General features: G+C 48.0%; 1 long non-coding RNA gene across 1 annotated transcript; it reads right to left on the bottom strand.

Moving 5' to 3' along the window:
* Positions 1 to 9,593: 9,593 nt before the first annotated feature.
* On the bottom strand, positions 9,594 to 18,288 carry LOC109547342 (uncharacterized). Its single transcript, XR_002173058.3, has 3 exons — positions 18,092 to 18,288; positions 17,116 to 17,224; positions 9,594 to 10,052 (listed from the first exon to the last, which is right to left on the bottom strand). It is a non-coding gene; the product is annotated as an uncharacterized lncRNA (long non-coding RNA).
* Positions 18,289 to 18,929: the final 641 nt, after the last annotated feature.

The following is an 18,929-nucleotide window of genomic DNA, read 5'->3' as shown; positions in this document are numbered from 1 at the left end:
ACCACATATGGCTGCCATCTGTACCGAGTCCCGGTGGCTCACAGAGGAAAGCAGCTCAATCTCGTGAGCCAGCTGGCCCGTGTCAGATCAAGGTCCAGAGCAAGGTTGCTCCCTGGCGCTGCTCATGGCTGGCTCCCTGGGGGCTCTGTCCTCAGCCCAGGACTGTCTCCACAGCTGCAGGCTCCTCAGCCCCGCTTCACAGGCCTGCTTCTCCCTCTCATTCTCCTTGTTGGGAGTGGACACCTTTTACCCTGTTGCCCAAGCTAGAAACCTGGGAGTCTTTATCAGCTCTCTTTGCTTCCCCCACCCTGACATCACCCACAGGCAATTAATCACTTGGCCTTGGCGTCTGTTCACTGCTCTCTAACTCCCTCTCCCTCTCCTGCTACCCTGGTTTAAGCCACCTGCAGGCATGGTCTGGGCCACTGCAGCCTCTCCTGGTCCCCTGCCTTTAGACTAGCTCCCCCCTCGCTTCTCCCCCCACGGTTGTCATGGTTATCCTCCTAAAGCGCAAACCCAATCGCGTCACTTACTTCTGAACTCCTGCTTTGGCTCCCTAAACTGCGTGACCTAAAAGGCAAGCAAAGCCCTTCACGATCTGATGTTCCCCTGCCCTCCCGTTGTCCCCCATCCCAGAAGTCTATATTGGCATCAAATTAAATTATCTTGAAGGCTCAAACTGGCTCAAAACACACAGATTAACCAAAGACCTAAAGTCAGATAGGCCTGGGATTGAGTCCTGGCTCTGCTGTTTGCCACTCATGTGACCTCAGGTGGGGTATTTTTCCTCTCTGAGTTCCAGTCTGTAAAATGGGAATAATAATGCCTAATTTTCGCTCCAAGGATCAAATGAGAGAATGTGCACAGGTGTTTATCTCAGTACCTCACCTGCAGGAAGGGCTAAAAGAAGAAATATGAGCTTCCAGATGGTTCCAGGCTCCCAACACAGAACACCTGCCCCCACATCAACCCAATGACTACTTTTCTGCATTCAACTCATGTCACATCCTCCACGAAGCCTTTCTGGACCTTCTCCCTGGTCCCCACCCTCTAAGGCAATGCCTGAACGCTTTCTGGGACACAGGTTATCACATTGAGTTCCTGGGTTCTGTCTCTGTCCCTGTGTTGTCTTCCACTGGGCAGGGGGCATCTTGAAGGCAGGGGTGCGTGTCTTCTGCCTGCATCCCTGTGTTTGGTCCAGGCCAAGCACAGAGCATCTGGCCCAGCCGTGAGTGTGAACTAGTGAACACTGGCACGTGCATGGACTCCGTGACACCCCACAGCTTAACCATCTCCCCCTGCCTTTCAGCCCCCAGACTTGGCATCTCTGGAAGGCCCCTGCTTCTGAAGAACCCTGAGTCACCACAGGACCAGGCAGGGGTTGTTCCTGACTCTTGCCTTAGGCCTAGAGGGGTCAAGAAGGAGGGCCGGCCTTACACCAGCCACTGCCAGGGGGCAGAGCATCGCCCAGAGGATGGCAGAGTGGGGAGGATGATTGCCTGGAGGGTTGTGGCTCCCTATTTCACAGAGAGGGTTAGGTAACTTGCTCAAGGTCAGACTGCTGGTCCAGGCAAGAGCCAGGATTTGAATTCAGGCCCCAGAATTCATGGTCTTAACTGTTCTGCTGTGCTGTTTTCATAGCTCGAGTATCCAGGAATCCTACGGGCTGGACTTGATCTTGTCCACCTGTCACTCTGCGCTTTAAGCTTTTCAAGGATTCCTAAGGACTCTTTGACTCACTTTCCTCCCGCTTCTGCATGCATGCCCTCAGGAACGGTGCTCACTCCCTCTCACCGTGGGCCATTCCAGTTTTGGACAGAGCTGACTTTTTGATTGCCTTTTGTTGACCTGGAATCTTCCTTCCTGAAGCCTTCACTCAGGGTTCTTCATTCCACTCGTGGCCATAAAGTACAGTTCTGTACCCCCCTCCCCAGCAAACATCTGCACTTCACAAAGTTGAAGAGAGTGACCAGGAGCCCCAAGGCCTCTGTTCTTTGAGGTCATCCTCCCTGGGCCCTCACCTCTTCCTAAAATGCCATGGCTGAAGGCTTTGCATCACCCTGCCGTTCTCTGAAAATGACTCATTAAGTATGCCTCATGAGAGGTCCCCACTGGAGAGAGCTTTGGCCCAGGTGTGGCCCAAACGGCCCAGAGGTGGGGGAACAGTCACTGCTCTTGCCCCACGAATGCAGCCTAGCACACACTGTCTCCTTAGTGTCCACAGCCCGGGGCCTGATGGTTACTATAACCCCTACATCCTTCTTCTCTCCTCTTTACTGCCTTTAGTCCATAGAGAAGGGGACTAAGGCAGACAAACCAGAAGCAACTTGATATCATGGAAAGACAGTCGGCTTGGCAGTTCCAGCCGCAGCTCTGCCACCTTGGGGCATGTGACCTTGAGGAAGTCATTTCCCCTCGCTGGGCCTCAGCTGCTCCTCTGTAAAATGGGAAAGCTGGACTACGTGATGTACATGGCCTCTTCTTGTTCTATGACTTGTTCTTTGACTTTGTCCCAGCTAAGGCATGGGAGCCCCATACAGACAAATAGACGTGTCTCATTTATGCTCCACTAGTCTTCTAAGTGAGCTGATTATAACTATTCTACTGAGAGAACATAGAGGCTCAGAGAGGTTGTGTGGACCTGCTCAAGGTCACATGGCTCTAGTAAGTAGTAGAGCTGGGATTTGGGCCCAGGCCTCAAGGATCCCCAAGTCAGCAGTTCCCCCATCACATCTCACTGCCTGTTTAAAAAGGGAGGAAGGAATTTGGGAGCTGCCAAATCACTTTGAAACGAATCCTGAAGTAATTCAAAACAGTGCAAACCTGATGCTCAGAGCATCTTAATAATGTTCTCTGAGTCCAAGATGGGTCATTACAAGGGGAACTCAGGGGAGTCTTCAATTCTGAGCCCCTAGGGAGAAAAAGTGGGTTTAAACTGCAGTGAGAGGGTTCAGTTAGATATGGGGGCAAATGATGGACTCTGTGGGGCATTTGACTGACTAAGGGACCCAAAGGAGACCTTTAAGAACAGGGTAGGGGCCTGATTGCCTGCTACACACCACTTAGGAATGGCCTTCCCCAGAATGCTGAGGAAGTAGAATTGGGTAGGTGAAAGATTGGATAGGAAAATACCGGCGAGCAAATCCGTGTTTGTTGAATGGAATGAGTTCTGGTCTGGAGAGGCAGCAGGGCCTTGTCCAGGGAACTCAGATCTGGGGTTCTAGATGATTCCTACTTTCTGACCTGTCTTTGAAGAAGGGGAGAGAAAGGGAAGATAGAGGATTGAGCCATCTTGGCAACTTTCCTGTTGTTGCAGAGACAAGATGCACCTGGGAAAGTGAACGGAAGGCAACCTCTGAATGAACAAGGGCCTAGGGGCGCAAGGAATAACTAGATGAGGGGACAGGGCGTCAGAACCCTGTCCTTCTACCCGTCCACACTCCCAGCCCAATCTTGGCTTGCCTGCTTTTCTCCTGAAATTCCAGGATCATCCAACAGTGCCACCCAGTGGCCACATGGGTGAGGTGCGGAGAGGTGCCCAGGGAAGCCAAAACCGGATGGGGGAAGAGGGAGAGGACCCAGCCACGCAGAAAGAGAAAACTCTGAGCTGCTTCCTGCCTTAAGGGTGTGGTGCTGGGCTGTCCACGGGTCTCTGGGTCCAGGCAGAGATGTCCTATAAGATTCCTGCACACCCCAAAGGACTTGCTTTCTTCTCTGATCTCTGGCCCTTAGAATCTGCTGCGTTAAGCCGTAGATCCCCAAGCCAGCTTGGCCGTGCACTTGAAGAGGCAGGGGTGTCTGCAGCCCCTCCCCCGGGCCTCCCTTTCTGGGGTGAAGAGGGGCTGTGGAGGCAGCTGCCAGCTGGCCCTCCCCCTGCATTCATCTGGTCACAGCCAAGGTCATGGTTGTTGCCAGGTCAGCACAGTGGGGATTCTGGGACAGCAGTGGAGGGGCTGGAAGTCACTTCACAATGGACTACATACCTTTCCCTTCTCTTCCAGCTGCACCCTGTCTGAGGCCCATGAACTTCCGGTAACTAAGCAGAAGTTCTTCCTCTAAGAAAAGTGGGACCTCAGAGTTAAATGGTAAAGAAGGTGGCATGGTGCCTAAGAAAAATACAATAGAACCTGGGCATGAGGGTTCAATGGAAACTCTTCTCTCCAGGCTTCTGTGATACAGATAAGACCTAACAGGGATGGGTACTATTTTCATTCCTGTTCTACAAATACAGAGACTGAAGCTTAGTGAGGTTGAGTGACTCGCCAATGGCCATGTAGCCAGTGACCAGGTGCAAGAGTCAGGAGCTGAACTGCGGTCTGTCTGACTCACCAGCCCAGCCCTTGGCACGAGCCAAGCACCATGGGGGCACCTGGAGCTTGGCACTTAAGAGCCACTCAACAAATATTAGTCGAATAAATAGATCCTTCTGTAGAGCTGGAGAGGGCAGCAGAGTGGTCAGCAATTGACTCTAACCCAAGGCAGAATGAACTAGCTTAAATTCAGGAATAAAGTACAAAAGGGCATAAGAAAAGGAAAGCCTTCATAAAATATGGGGGATTTGAGAGGTGTCTTTAAGGAGAATGTCCAAAAGCCTGAAAGAGGTGTTGAGGCAAGCGTTGGGGCTTTCTGCCTGGGAAATCTGTGTACCTCACCCCCTACTTCATACATCCGTCCACTCGCTGCAGAAAGGCTCTCCAGGACAGCCCATCTCAAACAGCAACCTCCACCGCTTTGCACCTAATCATGCTGTATTTCTCTTCATAGCATTTATCTCAACCTGTCAATTTGCTATGTACTTCTTTGTTCATTGTCTTATTCCCCTACTACTAGAACGTAAAGTCCATGAGGAGGGATTTTGAGGATTTTTCTATATTTCCTTATTCCCAGTGCCTGGAACACTGTGGGTGCTCAATACATAACTGTGAAATGAGTGCCTAAGTGAATGAGTTAATTCCAGGGTCAGGGGACAACAGGGACAGAGCACAGAAGAAATCTCACCTGTCCCAGGAATTCCAGGTCAGGCAGCATGGAAAGACATGGCAGGACAGGAAGGATCATTGAGAAAGACTGGGAAAGGCCTAGAATGTCATTCTGAGGAGTTGATTTATTTTGTCCTGTAGACAAAAGGGAACCCCTGAGGGTTTTGTGTCGGTGTGTGACAGGAGCTAACCTAGGTTTTAGGAAGCTAACTTAGGAATGTAATGTACTTTGTAGTGAAAACATGGAATGGATGATCTGAGAACAGAGGCAGGAAAGCAGAAAGGAGAAGGTTGCATCTCCAGGTGAGAGATGACAAGGGATGAAGGGATGAAGCAGTGAGGATGCCAGCAAAGAGGAAACACCAACAGGGAGCCATCGCAGGGAGCCAATAGGATTCAGTGGGATGGGAGAGGGAGGGGAAGTGTGCTGGTGCCTTGGGCCGAGCAGGGGACTCGGAGGGTGCTGTGTGCGTGGCGCCTGTGCGTGTGAGCTCACCTATGTGCTGGGGGATGGAGCTCCCAGGGTGGGCCGTTCTGGCAGATGTGGAAGTTTGTGCGGCTGCTGTGACGCGCCTGTCCGTTGTCAGCTAGGCAGATGGCAATGCTGGCCTGATGCTCAGGAGAGGGGCCGGGGACTGGGGATGGAGGGTCATCACCGTGGAGGGGTATTTGAATCCATAGGGAAGAATGTGATCCTCCTGGATGGCAGCATAGATGGAATGAAAAGAGAAGTCTCTAGAACACCCACACTATGGGGAAAGGAAGGGAAAGGAGGGGAAGGAGTCAGCAGAGCTGTGGTCAGAGGGTCAGGAGAGGGTCCAAGTGCCGTGGCCCACAGAGCTACCTCTGGGCCAGGGCCGCACAAACACACTTACAACGTCCTCCGTTGACAGGACTCCACACCCCATCTGGGTCCCATGGCCTCATCCTTGCCACACAAGCACAGGACATGGCAGAGTCTGATAGCACTAGGCCTCCATTCAGGGTCAATATTTGTACCACATCAGGGTCACAACTTCTATTTCAGGCAAGAAGAAATAATTTATTAGTGGTAGAGCTAAAAATGTTACTTAAAAAAAAGCCTGGTAAAGTCTCACTAGAGTTTTATTCAAAGTAGCCTTATCTTTCTTCCCATTCATCTGTTTGGAAGTGTGGATTGTAATATAGAGATGGGACCAGTATCCAGATGGGGAGAGTTCTGAGCAGGGTTTTCAAGGAGGAAAGATCTGGGCTGGCAGAGGATAGGGGAGGCAGTACGGCGGTGGGGGGAGAAGTGGTGGCCCCCCGCTCTTGGTGCTCATTGACCACAGGGGGGCCACAGACTTGCAGAAGGCGGGTGATGGGTGCGAAGATGCCGTGGGAGCCCAGTTCCCCGCGCTGGGTGGCTGTAGGAAAGGAGGCACAGGGAGGACTCAGGACTCCACCCTGGGAGGCAGGGTCCTGCCGCTCCCTGCTGGGATCACAGGATCCCACACTCCACAGTAGGATGGGTCCAGCCACATGGAGAGCAACCTGTCAGCTTGTGATGAAAAGTTTTTTCTCCTCTTCTAACCCTCCTTTGGAGAGTCCGAGGAACCCAGAATCCCAACCTCCTCCCTGGCTTTGCCATTCAATTGAGGCTCCACCCTGGAAGATCACTAACACCCTCTGTTCTTTCTGTTTGGAATTATTGCCCTTGGAGGGATTTCCTTTTGGGAAGTAAGAGGGAGGAGGCATGGCCCTCTGATGAGAAAGAGACCCAGGAGGGTTACGAAAGAAACAAGGAGAGAAGGAAAAGGATGCTCAGGCGTACCTTACATCATTACTTAGACTTCTAATAGGCAGCGCCAACTTGGCACTTCCAATGCAATTCTCCTTTTTGTCACCTAACTCCCAAGCCTGACCCCCCGCCATGTCTTTAGGTAGCACCACTCCTCACCCAATTGCTCAGGCCCCAGTCCCTGGAGACAGCCTTTGACTAACCCATGAGCAACTCCTATTTATTGTCCCTGTCTTCAGTGTATTCTGAATCTTTTGTCTTGTCTCCTCCAAGAACAATCCAGGTGCCAGACTCTTATCTCTCACCTGGGCTCGCAACAGTTCTCCCGGCTCTTACCCTCGCCTCATGCAGAAGCCAGAGTGATGTTTTAGAAACAGAAATCAGGTTGCGTCATGCCTTTGTTCAAAATCCAATGGTGTTCACCACCCTTCGAACTAAACCCACAGCCTTTCTGTGGCCTGGAAAGCTCTGAACCATCTGTGACCTGGATACCTTTCTGACCTCATTTCCAACCACCTTCCTATGTTCATTTGGCTGGACCAGCTGCCTCCTTGCCCATCCTCAAGCCCAGCAAGTACATCCCCGCAGCAGGGCTTGGAAGACTTGTCTCCCAAACATACTCATGACTTGCTCTTTTTATGGCATCTCTGCTCACACATGACTTCCTAGGAGATGCCTGACGCATATTGGGGGAATAAGTGAATGAATAAACGAATGAATGATAATACCTGTATTTACCCTGTGCGTGGGTCTAGGAAGCACGTAGTAACAGCCTGACTTAAGCTCTCTTGTCTTGGTTTTGAAATCTGCTCCCATTCCCAGGGGTCCCTCTGGACCTGCACAGAGAAGGTGGAAATCACTTCTGTGGAAAGAACCAGATGCATACACAGCTCGTGGCCACCAGAGGGCGCCACACAAGGCAGCATCTGCGCACTGCGGCACGGGCTGCGGCTACAGCGACCCTCCCCTCACCAGCTCCGGAGAGACGTAGAGATGGGAACTGGATATCCACAGGCTAGGGTTTCTGAAACAGCCCCTGGCTCCCTGCATATTCGCTAACCCAGGTCCTGAGAGCTTTTTTAAAAAGGGCAGGTGAGATTTTGAGACTTAAAAATGGGGTTTTCCCCCCACTATTTGTCAAGCTCCAAACCCCAGCACCTCCAAGTCACCTGAGATCAGGTTGCTGTCAACAGTCCCTTCCTCCCCCCACCCCCACCAAATACAGACCCCAGAAACTGGAGGTTTAATTAAGTAATACAAACCCCTCTACCTGATAAACCCCTTTAATCATCCACCCCCTCCAGGAACAGTGTTCCCAGCCTGTCCAGGATGACTTGGGTGTATCCCCTTCTAGAAGGTCACTGCTCCATGTAACATCTCCCATAGCAAACACTGCTGTGAACTGCGATTATGAGAGCCTCCTGAAAGCAGAATCTGGTTTAATGAGGGTGGGGGTGTGGAGATAGAAAGAGATTAGGCACCAACAAAGGGAGTACCCAGGGCCAGGAGTCTCCTTTCCGATTTCTCAGCCCCCGTACTAAGTCTGAAATCTCTAGCATCCAGACTCAATCCTTGTACTCACACACCTTTCTCCAGACCCTCCCTCTTCCCCCCTGGGTGAATCCTGCGTGGGCAGGTCAGCCCTGCAGGCTGCATGCTGGACAGCGTCTTAGAGGTCACCTCACGGTTTCCAGGGCACATCCAACACGCTGAGAACCCACTGCTCATTCCCGCCTCCACCCCATCCCAGGTCCTCATGTTGTGGTTTGGCCCACTGGGCTTGGTGGAGCGTCTTCCTGATGGTACGCCCCCTCTGTTTCCCAGGCACGGCTGCCCATGGCCTCGCCTGTCTTTCCCGTGCCCCTTCTCAGGGGCTGAATGCTGTGCTGTTCAGAACGGGGCCCTCACTTAGCAGAGAGCCAGAAGGTGGGACTGGGCAGGGCAGGGAGTGAGGCGGTGAATTGCTGCTCTAGCCAACAGATGTCCTGAGGTGGGGATGTGGCAGGGAGGTGAGTTCAAGGATTTAGGGCAGGGCAGCATCTGAAGTGGATGTAGTCAGACTCCCAGGTCCTCCTGTCTTCCACAGGGCTCCTGCTTTTTGGCCATTCCCACTGAAAGCTCCTTTTAAAATCTCCTCACTCACCCCCAGGTGCCCCACGTGTGGGATCGCTTTGCCTGCAAAACAAACTGCTTTCATTATGTAAAGATGAGTGTGTCTATTCACTGTTAACAATGTGAACATTTATAACGGCCAGCATAGCTTCTGGCCAACATGAGAGACTGTGGACCGCCTCGCTGAAGTGTGAGAATTCAGCCCAAAGTAAAGCCACTTGACATTTTCTTTTGCCTGGGAAGCCTTGTTACAAGTAAAGGTGTGACTTTTCCTAGGGCTTTTTGAAATCCTAAAATAACTAGAGTGCCTCAGTGTTACCCCCACAGACATCAGTCTCTGGAGATTCCTAAGTGTCAACACTGGCTTTGGCATCTGACTTGTTCTGTCCTGCAAAGTCCCACTCCTTAGATTGCTGTTTTTTGCTGGGTGAATAAAGGTTCATCTGCTAATTTTTCACAAGTTTCTGTAAAAAATGGATTAGTGGACTAATTTTAACCATAGCCCTTTCAGGTAACATAACTCTTTAGCCCAACAAAACACAGCTATCTCTGGAACATAAAATTGTATGCACAGCATGGCTATAACTCCGTTAAAAGCAACAACAACTGGTAGGATTTCCAGCCATGGCAGAGTGAAGAGGTTGGCAAATCCTCGCATCCAAAAATAATGTTAAACTGGACAAAATTGTCAAAAATAATCATTTCAGGGCTGGCTCTGAAAATTGATCAAATACAAATGACACATTAAGAAATATTTATTCATAAAAAAACTGTTGAACTTCTGTTAAGAACAACGGGAGTCTGGGATGTTCTTGCTCCAGGCTGCCCCGCTCCTTCTGAGCTCGGGAGAGTAGAGCTGGCAGAGTGTGGCTGGATGTGAAATCCAGCAGCTTTACTGCTGGAGGAGGCTGTTGATTCAGAGAAGAGGGTGAAAGTCCCATGTTCAGCAGTTTTCAGTGAAAGTAGCAAACTTGGTATAAAACAAATGGGAAAGCCCACCGCCCTGCTTGCTTGAAGTTTCATGCTGCTCGAATTAAAAAAAGAAAAATGTAGGAGGCTTTCCTGGTGGTGCAGTGGTTGAGAGTCTGCCTGCCGATGCAGGGGACGTGGGTTCGTGCCCAGTCCGGGAAGATCCCACATGCCGCGGAGCGGCTGGGCCCGTGAGCCATGGCCGCTGAGCCTGCGCGTCCGGAGCCAGTGCTCTGCAACGGGAGAGGCCACAACAGTGAGAGGCCCGCGTACCGCAAAAAAAAAAGAAAGAAAAATCTAATGCCTCAAAATTATTGGAATGCCATTAAAGCAGTACTTAGGAGAAATTTATAGCATTGTATGCCAATATTACAAAGGAAGATCTCAAATCAATAACTCCAGTTTCTACCTTAAGAAACTAGAAAAAGGAGAGCAAATGAAACCCAAAGTAAGCAAAAGGAAGGAAATAAAGATCAGGATGGAAATCAATAAAATAGAAAACAATAGACAAAAATCAATGAAGCCAAAACCAATTTTTGGAGAAAATCAATAAAATTGATGTAGTCAGTTTAACTAGATAAAAGAGAAAAAAATAAAACCATAAATGAAAGAGGTGATATTACTACTGATTCTGAAGACATGAAATGAATAATAAGGGAAAAAGTCTAGTGAACACCTTTATGCCAATAAATTCAACAACTTAGCAAAATGGAGAAATTTCCTAAGAGACACTACCAAAGCTCACACAGAAGAAATAGACAGCCAAACACCTCAATGCTTATTAAAAACATAAATTTGTAGTTGAAAACCTGCCACCAAAGAAAATTTCAGGCTCAGATGAATGTTACCAAATATTTAAGGAAGAAATAATTCTACACACACACTCTCAGAAAATCAAAGAAAATACTTCTATCATTACCCTAATACTAAAACCAGACAAAGACATCACAAGAAAAGAAAACTACAGAGCAATATGCTTCATGAACATAAATGGAAAACTTGAACAAAAATTTATCAAATCAAATCCAAAATAATAAAAAAAGGATAATACATCATGACCAAGTGGGGTGTATCCTAGGAATACAAGTTTGGTTTAACCTTCAAAAATCAATGTAATTCAACATACTAAAGAAATAAAAGAGAAAAACCATATGATTATCTTAACAGACACATTTGACAAAACCCAATATTCACTCCTGATAGAATCTCAGCAAACTAGGAATAGAAGGGAGTTTTTTCAACCTGGTAAAATGCATCTATTAAAAAACCTTTAGCTAGCACCATACTTAATGGTGAACAACAGAATGCTTTCCCCCTAACATCAGGAAAACAAGTATGTCCACTCTAACCGTTTCTATTCAAGAGCCTACTGGAGATTGTAGCCAGTGCAATAAGATAAAAAAGAAAAAAAAGACATTCAGATTGGAAAGGAAGAAGTAAAATTATCTTTATTCACAGATGACATGATTATCTGTGTAGAAATCCAATGGAATCTATTAAAAAAAAGCTACTAGAATTTATAGATGAGTTCATCCACGTGTCAGGTTACAAGATCAAAGTACAAAAATCAACCATATTAGTTCTAAATACTAGCAACAATTAGAAATTGAAGTTAGAAACATCATTTACCATAGCATTAAAATATGAAATACATAGGGACAAATCTGATACAAGATGTGAAAAACTTTTACACTGAAAACTGCAAAACATTGCTGACATAAATGAAAGACCTAAGTAAACAGAGGGATATATTACATTCCAAAGTTGGAAGACGCAATATTAAGATGTCAGTTCTTCCCCAAATAATCAATATGTTCAATGCAATCCTAATTAAAATCCCAGCATAATTTTTAATAGAAATTGACAAATGGGATGCAAAGGACCTTAGAGTAACGAAAATAAATTTCAGAAAGAACAAAATTAGAGGGCTAACACTATGTGATTTCAAGATTTATTGTAAAGCTACAGTAATAAAGAGTGTGTGATATTGATGTCAAGATAGACAATTAGATTCACTGAGCAGAAAAGAAAGCCCAGAAATTGACTTACACACGTATGGACATTTCTGATAAAGCTGCAAAGGCAATTCAGTGTGGAAAGGATAGTCTTTTTAACAAGTGAGGCTGGAATAATTGAATAGCTGAATGCAAACACATGAACGTAGGCCCTTCCCAATACCATAAACAGAAATCAACTTCAAAACAGATCATAGACCTAAGTGGAAGAGCTAAAACTAAACGATGGCTAGAAGACATGTAGAAAATTTTTGTGACCTTGTGTTATTGGGAGATTTATTAGATGTGACTAAGAAAGCATGACCTATAAAAGAAAAAACTGATAGTCTAATTTTCTTCACCAAAATTAAAAGCATTTGCTCTTTGAAAGCAACACTAAGAAAATGAAAAGAGAGAGACCCAGGCTGGGAGATAATATTTGCAAATCCTATATCTGATAAAGGACTCACATCCAGAATGTAGAAAGAGTTTCTATAAGTCAATAAAGAGGAGAAAAACAACTCAAAAAATAGGTAAGAGATTTGAAGGAACATTTCACCAAAGAATAAATACAAAGGGCTAATAAGCACATGAAAAGATGCTTGACATCCTTAGTCATCAGGAAATGCAAATTAAAATCACACTGAGAAGCCACTACACACTATAACTATAATAAAAAAGACTGACAATACCAATTTTTGATGATGGTGTGGGGAAATTGAAATCACATACATTGTTGGTGGGAGTGACAAATGGTAAATCCACTTTGGTAAATAGTTTGCGGAGCCTGTGCTCCGCAACGGGAGAGGCGACAACAGTGAGAGGCCCGCGTACCGCAAAAAAAAAAAAAAAAAAAACCAACAAAATATCCATGACCCGCTTCCTGCTTCCCCTGTGAAGCTTTAATGATAAGAATGTAACAAGGATGCTGCTGCTGCTGCTGATGATGAGGAAGACGGCCATTGTTTACTGGGTATCTACTGCAGTCCGTGTTTTATTGCATCTCATTTAGTCTTCCCACCAACCCTATGAAAGAGGAATTGCTGTCCCTGTTTCACGCACAGGAAACTGACTCCACAGGTGGCGTGGCTCTTGACCCAAACCTTGATGTCTGGGGTCACAGAGGCTTGGGCTAGACTCCCAACTCAGCTCCTTCCTGGCTCTGTGACTTTGGAAAGTTACATCATCTACAGAAGCTATAATTTAATTATCAGTAAAACATGAATAATAAAAACACCTACTTCAAGGAGCTGTTAAGGATTAAATGAGACACTGAAAGAAAACACTCAGCACACTGCTTGGCACATAGTAAGTGCTAAGTTAATGGCCACTCAAAAAGACTTGGTAGTTCCAGATTCTATCCACTGCCCCCTGTTGAAGTCTCCCTCCCTTGAAATGTGAAGTCCTAACCACTAAGCCTCTTGTTTATACCAACAAGACCATGCCAGCTAATGCCATGTTATCTTGATCTACCTCTGCTTCTCCTTCTCTCATCAGTTAGATCATAAGCACTTCAGGACCAGGACTAACTCCCGGGTTTCTCTATACTCCATGATTGAAACTGGCACTTAGTAGGTGCTCAGTAAATGTTTAATGATTGATTAAGTCTGAAGAAAGAGAGCAGGGAGGGAAAGGAAAACCTGTGAGAGAAGAACACTAAAATAAAACTGGAGACATCTAAATAGTAATCTATTATAGAAAATGTTAGTGCCAGACTTGGGCTGGGGAGGAAGTGAGAGAGGCAGAAATTCCTGTGAGGTGGACAGGAAGTGAATAGCAAGGCCAGGAATGGGAAAAGAGGGTATTGAAAGTAGTGCAATGCCTTGAGGCAAACATTTATATTTAGAGGGACCGCTCTTGGGCAATGTTGAGTTTCCCCTTTTCTTGAATTCAGTACCACATGGATGATTGAAATGAGGTGAAAAAGCCACTGTTGGCACAGTGGTCAAGAATCCGCCCGCCAATGCAGGGGACACGGGTTTGTGCCCTGGTCCGGGAAGATCCCACATGCCGTGGAGCAAATAAGCCCGTGTGCCTCAACTACTGAGCCTGTGCTCTAGAGCCCACGAGCCACAACTACTGAAGCCTGCGCGCCTAGAGCCCGTGCTCCGCAACAAGAGAAGCCACTGCAATGAGAAACTCACGCACCAACGAGGCCTTATTGTTTGGAGATGATGGTGCTGGTTGAAGAGGCTTTTCACTGATCACAGTCTGCACATGTGACCTGATGAGGGGAAAAGCAGTGTGCGGCCAGAAGCGTTAGTGGGCACGGGTCCAGCAAAGGTCAAGAAGCAATTCCCAGCTCTGTCCTGCACACTGGGCATGTCCTGATTGGGAGTTGGCTTCTCAGTTTTGATCCATGGGTTTTAAAGAAGAGAGAGAAATGGGAAAGAATCTAGCAAAATAGATGAGGAGTGAAATGCTTTCCCCTTCTTCCATGCTCACCCTCTGGAATCTCACCCATCTATTAAGGTTTGCTTTAAAGAGTCCCCTCCCCCACCATGTCAGGGCTGACCTGACCATCCTCCATATTCCTACAGCACTGGTTTCTACTTGGGGACAGGATTCACCCCAAGCTGTTTTGTATGAGAAAAATGAGAGAGGAAGACTTCGTTCCCCGTAGTCTGTGAACTCATTGAGAGTAGGTCTCTATCTCGTTCATCTCTGTACTGCCTTAGGGGGCTTCGCCCAGTGCCTGGCATATAATGGGTGTCCCATAAATTTTTGTTGGTTGAGTTCTCTTTGTGGAGGACTGCACAAGAGGAGAGGACTTGAAAGGATTCAAGAGGCCAGATACAGTGCCCTTGTGGTACCCTGGATTTCCCACGTCTTATTGCCAATCACACAGGATTCTCTTGAACATTTTAGATCCATCTTCCCCAACCAGATCCTCGAGAGCAGAGATGGGCTGACTTGTGCTCAGTGGAGGACAAGTGAGTGCTAGATGACTGCTGGGTGAGTGCACACAACTTCACACACTGTTGATTGACTTAGGGCTCAGCAGGGTCCATTCCTTGAGGGTCATGGTCTTGTCCTTCAGACTCAGGAGCAAGTCCCTGGCTGCAGGGCCTCCCATGTTCTCCTCAAACGTGCATGTGATTCCATTCATCTCCCAGGACAGATCCTTGAGGATCTTCAAGAGTGGCTCTCAAACTTGGCCTCCTGGGAGAACTTTTAAAATTCCTGGTATCCAGACCACATGTCAGATGATTAAATCTGAGCGTCTGGGATGAGAACCTGAGATGAGATTTTATTTATTATTTTTTTTGCAGTACGCGGGCCTCTCACTGTTGTGGCCTCTCCCGTTGCGGAGCACAGGCTCCGGATGCGCAGGCTCAGTGGCCACGGCTCACAGGCCCAGCTGCTCCGCGGCATGTGGGATCTTCCCGGACCAGGGCACAAACCCGTGTCCCCTGCATCGGCAGGCGGACTCTCAACCACTGTGCCACCAGGGAAGCCCCCTGACATGAGGTTTTTAAAAGAGCCCCAGGTGATTCCAAGGGCTGATAAGTTTTAGAAACACCTGTTTGGGAAATTGAGTAAGTCTCAATAAACCAGAAAATTAAATAAACAAGGACACCGATGCCTCTGACACAACATAAATAGAGGTACCAGTGTAGGACATTTATTAAAGAACCAAGGATCTGGTGTGATGGCCATAATTTGTCCAGATGCTGCCAACGTTTGCAGATCACCCTGAGAAGTAGGCACTGTTGGGTACCTTCTTCTTAGCACACGTGTTCTCTCTTCCCCTGTGTGTTTATTCAGCATTTGAATATTTTTTGCCATGTTTCTCCCCTCACTAGACCATGAGGAACCTGAGAGCAGGAACTGTGTCTTCATAAGCACACTGTCTGACCTGTGGTAGATGAGTGACATATATTTGTGACATAAATGTGTCCATGAATTCATTCATTCATTGATTTACTCATTCATTTATGCAAGCATGTATTCACCAAACGATAATAATGACAGAGAGAAAGGTATTGCATTGGCAGAGAAGGGGAATTAATCAGGAAGGGAGGAAAGAGAATAGATCCCACGAAGAGATAGAATCGAAAGTAGGGAAGTCAAAGCTGAAGAAGAAAAGAAAAGAAAAAAGAATATTCATCTGTGTAATGCGGTGGTAGGTAAGTCAGGCTTGGAGAAGCCAATGTTTTTTAATCAAATGGACTCAAAATTAATTAATAACATCTGTAAGTACTCTGTACTTTTCCTCCTTTTTAGAAAATCCATTAATCACTATGGAGTTATTTGTATCACCTCTCTCTTCTCCTCCAGGGGAGTAGCTCTAGAAGAGCTCCCACCCTTGGCATTTCCCTCCCTGTCCCCAGTGTCTAGCACAGTATGACACATAGTGAAAGCTCAGGAAATACTCACCAAATGACTCAATGAATTGCTCAGTTTCAGTTCCCTCTTCCATTAAAAAAAAAATCATACTATCCTCACCTCAGGGTTGTTATGGGAAATAACTTAGATAGTATACATAAGCACCGGCTGCATGCTAGGCATCCAACAATTGTTAGTTCATTATTAGTGTTAAGAAAAACAATAAATACTAAGTGCCGACTCTGTGCCAGGCCCTGTGCTAAGTGGTGGCCAACAAGAGATGACCAAAAGTGCAAAGAAACTGCCGCTTTTAGAAAAAGTAAGGATTCGAGGACTCCAGTGTCACCACTTCTCCCTTCAGCCACCAAAGAGCCTCAGCAAACTCCCACATGCACCCACAACGCCCTCCCTGGCCACGCCCTCACTGCAAGTCCTGGAACCTCACGAACTGGCCTTTCACTCCACCACCACCAGATGGCAGCACAAAGCCCATGGACTGCTCGGCCTGTGGCAGGCCAGGCACAGTCAAAGCCCTGTGCAGGGTGTCTGAGAAGGAGGGGACCCAGCCCCTGCCCATCTGGCCTTGATATGCTGGTTGGGACTTATAGTTAATGCTTTGGGATTGGCCCTTTCCTTTCGATTTCCAACGCCCAGATTCTAGCCCCTCATCCTGGGGTCACCACCCACCTGCAGGGTCCTTGCTCAGAATCCTTCCCAGAGCACCTTCCTTTCACCTCCGTTTGCTTACAGATCCCCTGCTTTTGTGAAGACTCAGAATCCCCTGTACGGCTCTTAAGGGACACCCCCATCAAAGCTCACCTTCTCAAGCCTTGTTACACCTCAACATGACCTGCGATTCATCTCCCGTCCTCTCTGCCTTTACTCACATCACTCCTTGTCTGATAATATCCATGCTCATATATGGGGCCCCTCTTTTTCTCCCACCCCCTCGGAAACCCAGCTGAATGCTCACTTTTAGGAAATCTTCCAGATTGACACCGGATGATGGCTTACTCTTCTGTGTGCTCCATCAGCACTTCCTTTCTTGGTAACTGCTCTCTGGGCTTCAGGTTTGGGTTGACCTGTTTGCATAATGCTTTATCAGAAATCTTCAGGTGTTTCCTGTCACCCCAGCAAGGGAGGGCAAGAATGGGTCTTTCTCTTAAAAGAAAAACAAGGCCTTTCTCAGTGCCCTAGTCTGTACACTTAATAGTCCTTAATAGCCTTTAACAGTCACTGATGGACTGAAGGGAGAAAGAAGGTCTGTGAGTGATGAAGTGCACAGGAGCCTGGACGTCAGGGTGATGCCTGGACGCGAGGGGAGGACTGCAGGGCAGGTGCCAAGGCTTGCACTGACTGGGGAGGGACAGATTGTTGACAGACGGCCAAAAAGGCAGGGAATCTGGTGCTGTACCGGGTCCAGGAGCCTCCTAAGAGCAGGGTTGTTACAGGAGGGCCGGGAGCCGTGACTCTGGGGATAGGGTCGTGGGGAACAATGGCCTTCACCATTTGAAAGGGCAGCAGCTAAGTGCCTGCAGAGGAGACAGGTTTCCTTAGGGTGAGGAGTACAGGAGCATCATCAGGCAGGTGAGGGTCCAGGTGCAGGGGGAACATATGGGAGAGAGGAGAGCCGAGGTAGGGATGCCCTGAGCCGCATGGAGTCAGAGGAGGATGAGCAGAGCCTGGTTGCAGGCGGAGGCCCTGGGGTGCTGCTTTCCTTCCCAGGGCTCTGCCCCCTCCTTCATCCTCTCCTCTACTTCCTCTTTGTTCTCCACTCCCCACAGCCAGAGCAAAGCACCAGTCTGTGGCATTCGAGCGGTGCCCTGATGACAACCGTGGTTGCTAAGAACTAAAGGAGAAATGCTGAGCCCTCGAGGGCGGGGGTGGCCCGGACACGGCGCCTGCCAACTGGGCGCACCCTCTCATCTGGGTCCCTGTTCTCCACTCACCCAAGGCTCTGTTCTGCTGAGGACTTGCCATTTTCTAGATGCTGAAGTTTGAGCAGGAGAGGCCTCAAGAAGACACTGGACCTAGCCCCAGCCTTAAGCCAGCTGAGATGGGTGGCTGGTCTGAGCACAGGCAGCTGCAAGGTGGCAGAGACAAAATTAAAATTAACCTAATGTGTGGACTCACCTCCTCTTCCTACCTGCGTGAGCTGCCCGTTCGTACGGTTGTTTTGCTTTACTGAAAGCTCGGTTCACAAGCCCCTTTATTCTGCTGAACCTGTAGTGTGTATTCACCACGTGACCTTGGGAAATGCACAACATGTACTCTGGCCCTCAGTTTCCCCCTCTGTACAATGAGGTACTGAACCAGAGTGGTGAGTTTTCAACCATGTCAGGTGGAGCCCAGGACTGAGCAGAAGAGGCTAAGGGACCCCTGGGGGCGGATGCTGAGGAGAGTCTGAGCGGGGATGTTTCCCGGTTCCATCTGGGTTTCCACCTGAGCAGCTGCTCTTGGACCTGCCTGAATGCTGTGGTTCTGCGTGAGACTGTGTTTGGAATGAGAATTCAGCTACTAAAACAATGTTAGAATTTGTGGTCTTGCCTAACCCTGACCCTGCATGAGCCTGTTGCAGTTGTACTGTGAGGCGTGTCCTTGGGGGTGTGTCCCCATCTGCAGGCCCCTGTCAGTGTGAATGCCTAACCACTTGGGGGTCACACAGGCAGCTTCAGGACCTCTCTGCTCAGTGAAAAGCTGATGCTCTTTGGTGGTGGTTGTGATGTTCTCTCAGAAACCTGCTTTTACTAAAGTTGTTTGATGGGCCCAGGGTTTGGGTCCTCCATA

Source organism: Tursiops truncatus, chromosome 1 (assembly GCF_011762595.2).
Source record: "Tursiops truncatus isolate mTurTru1 chromosome 1, mTurTru1.mat.Y, whole genome shotgun sequence".
In the NCBI taxonomy this organism is placed as follows: domain Eukaryota; kingdom Metazoa; phylum Chordata; class Mammalia; order Artiodactyla; family Delphinidae; genus Tursiops; species Tursiops truncatus.
Note: the sequence above shows the minus strand (reverse complement) of the source record. Positions and strands in the feature narration are given on the sequence as shown.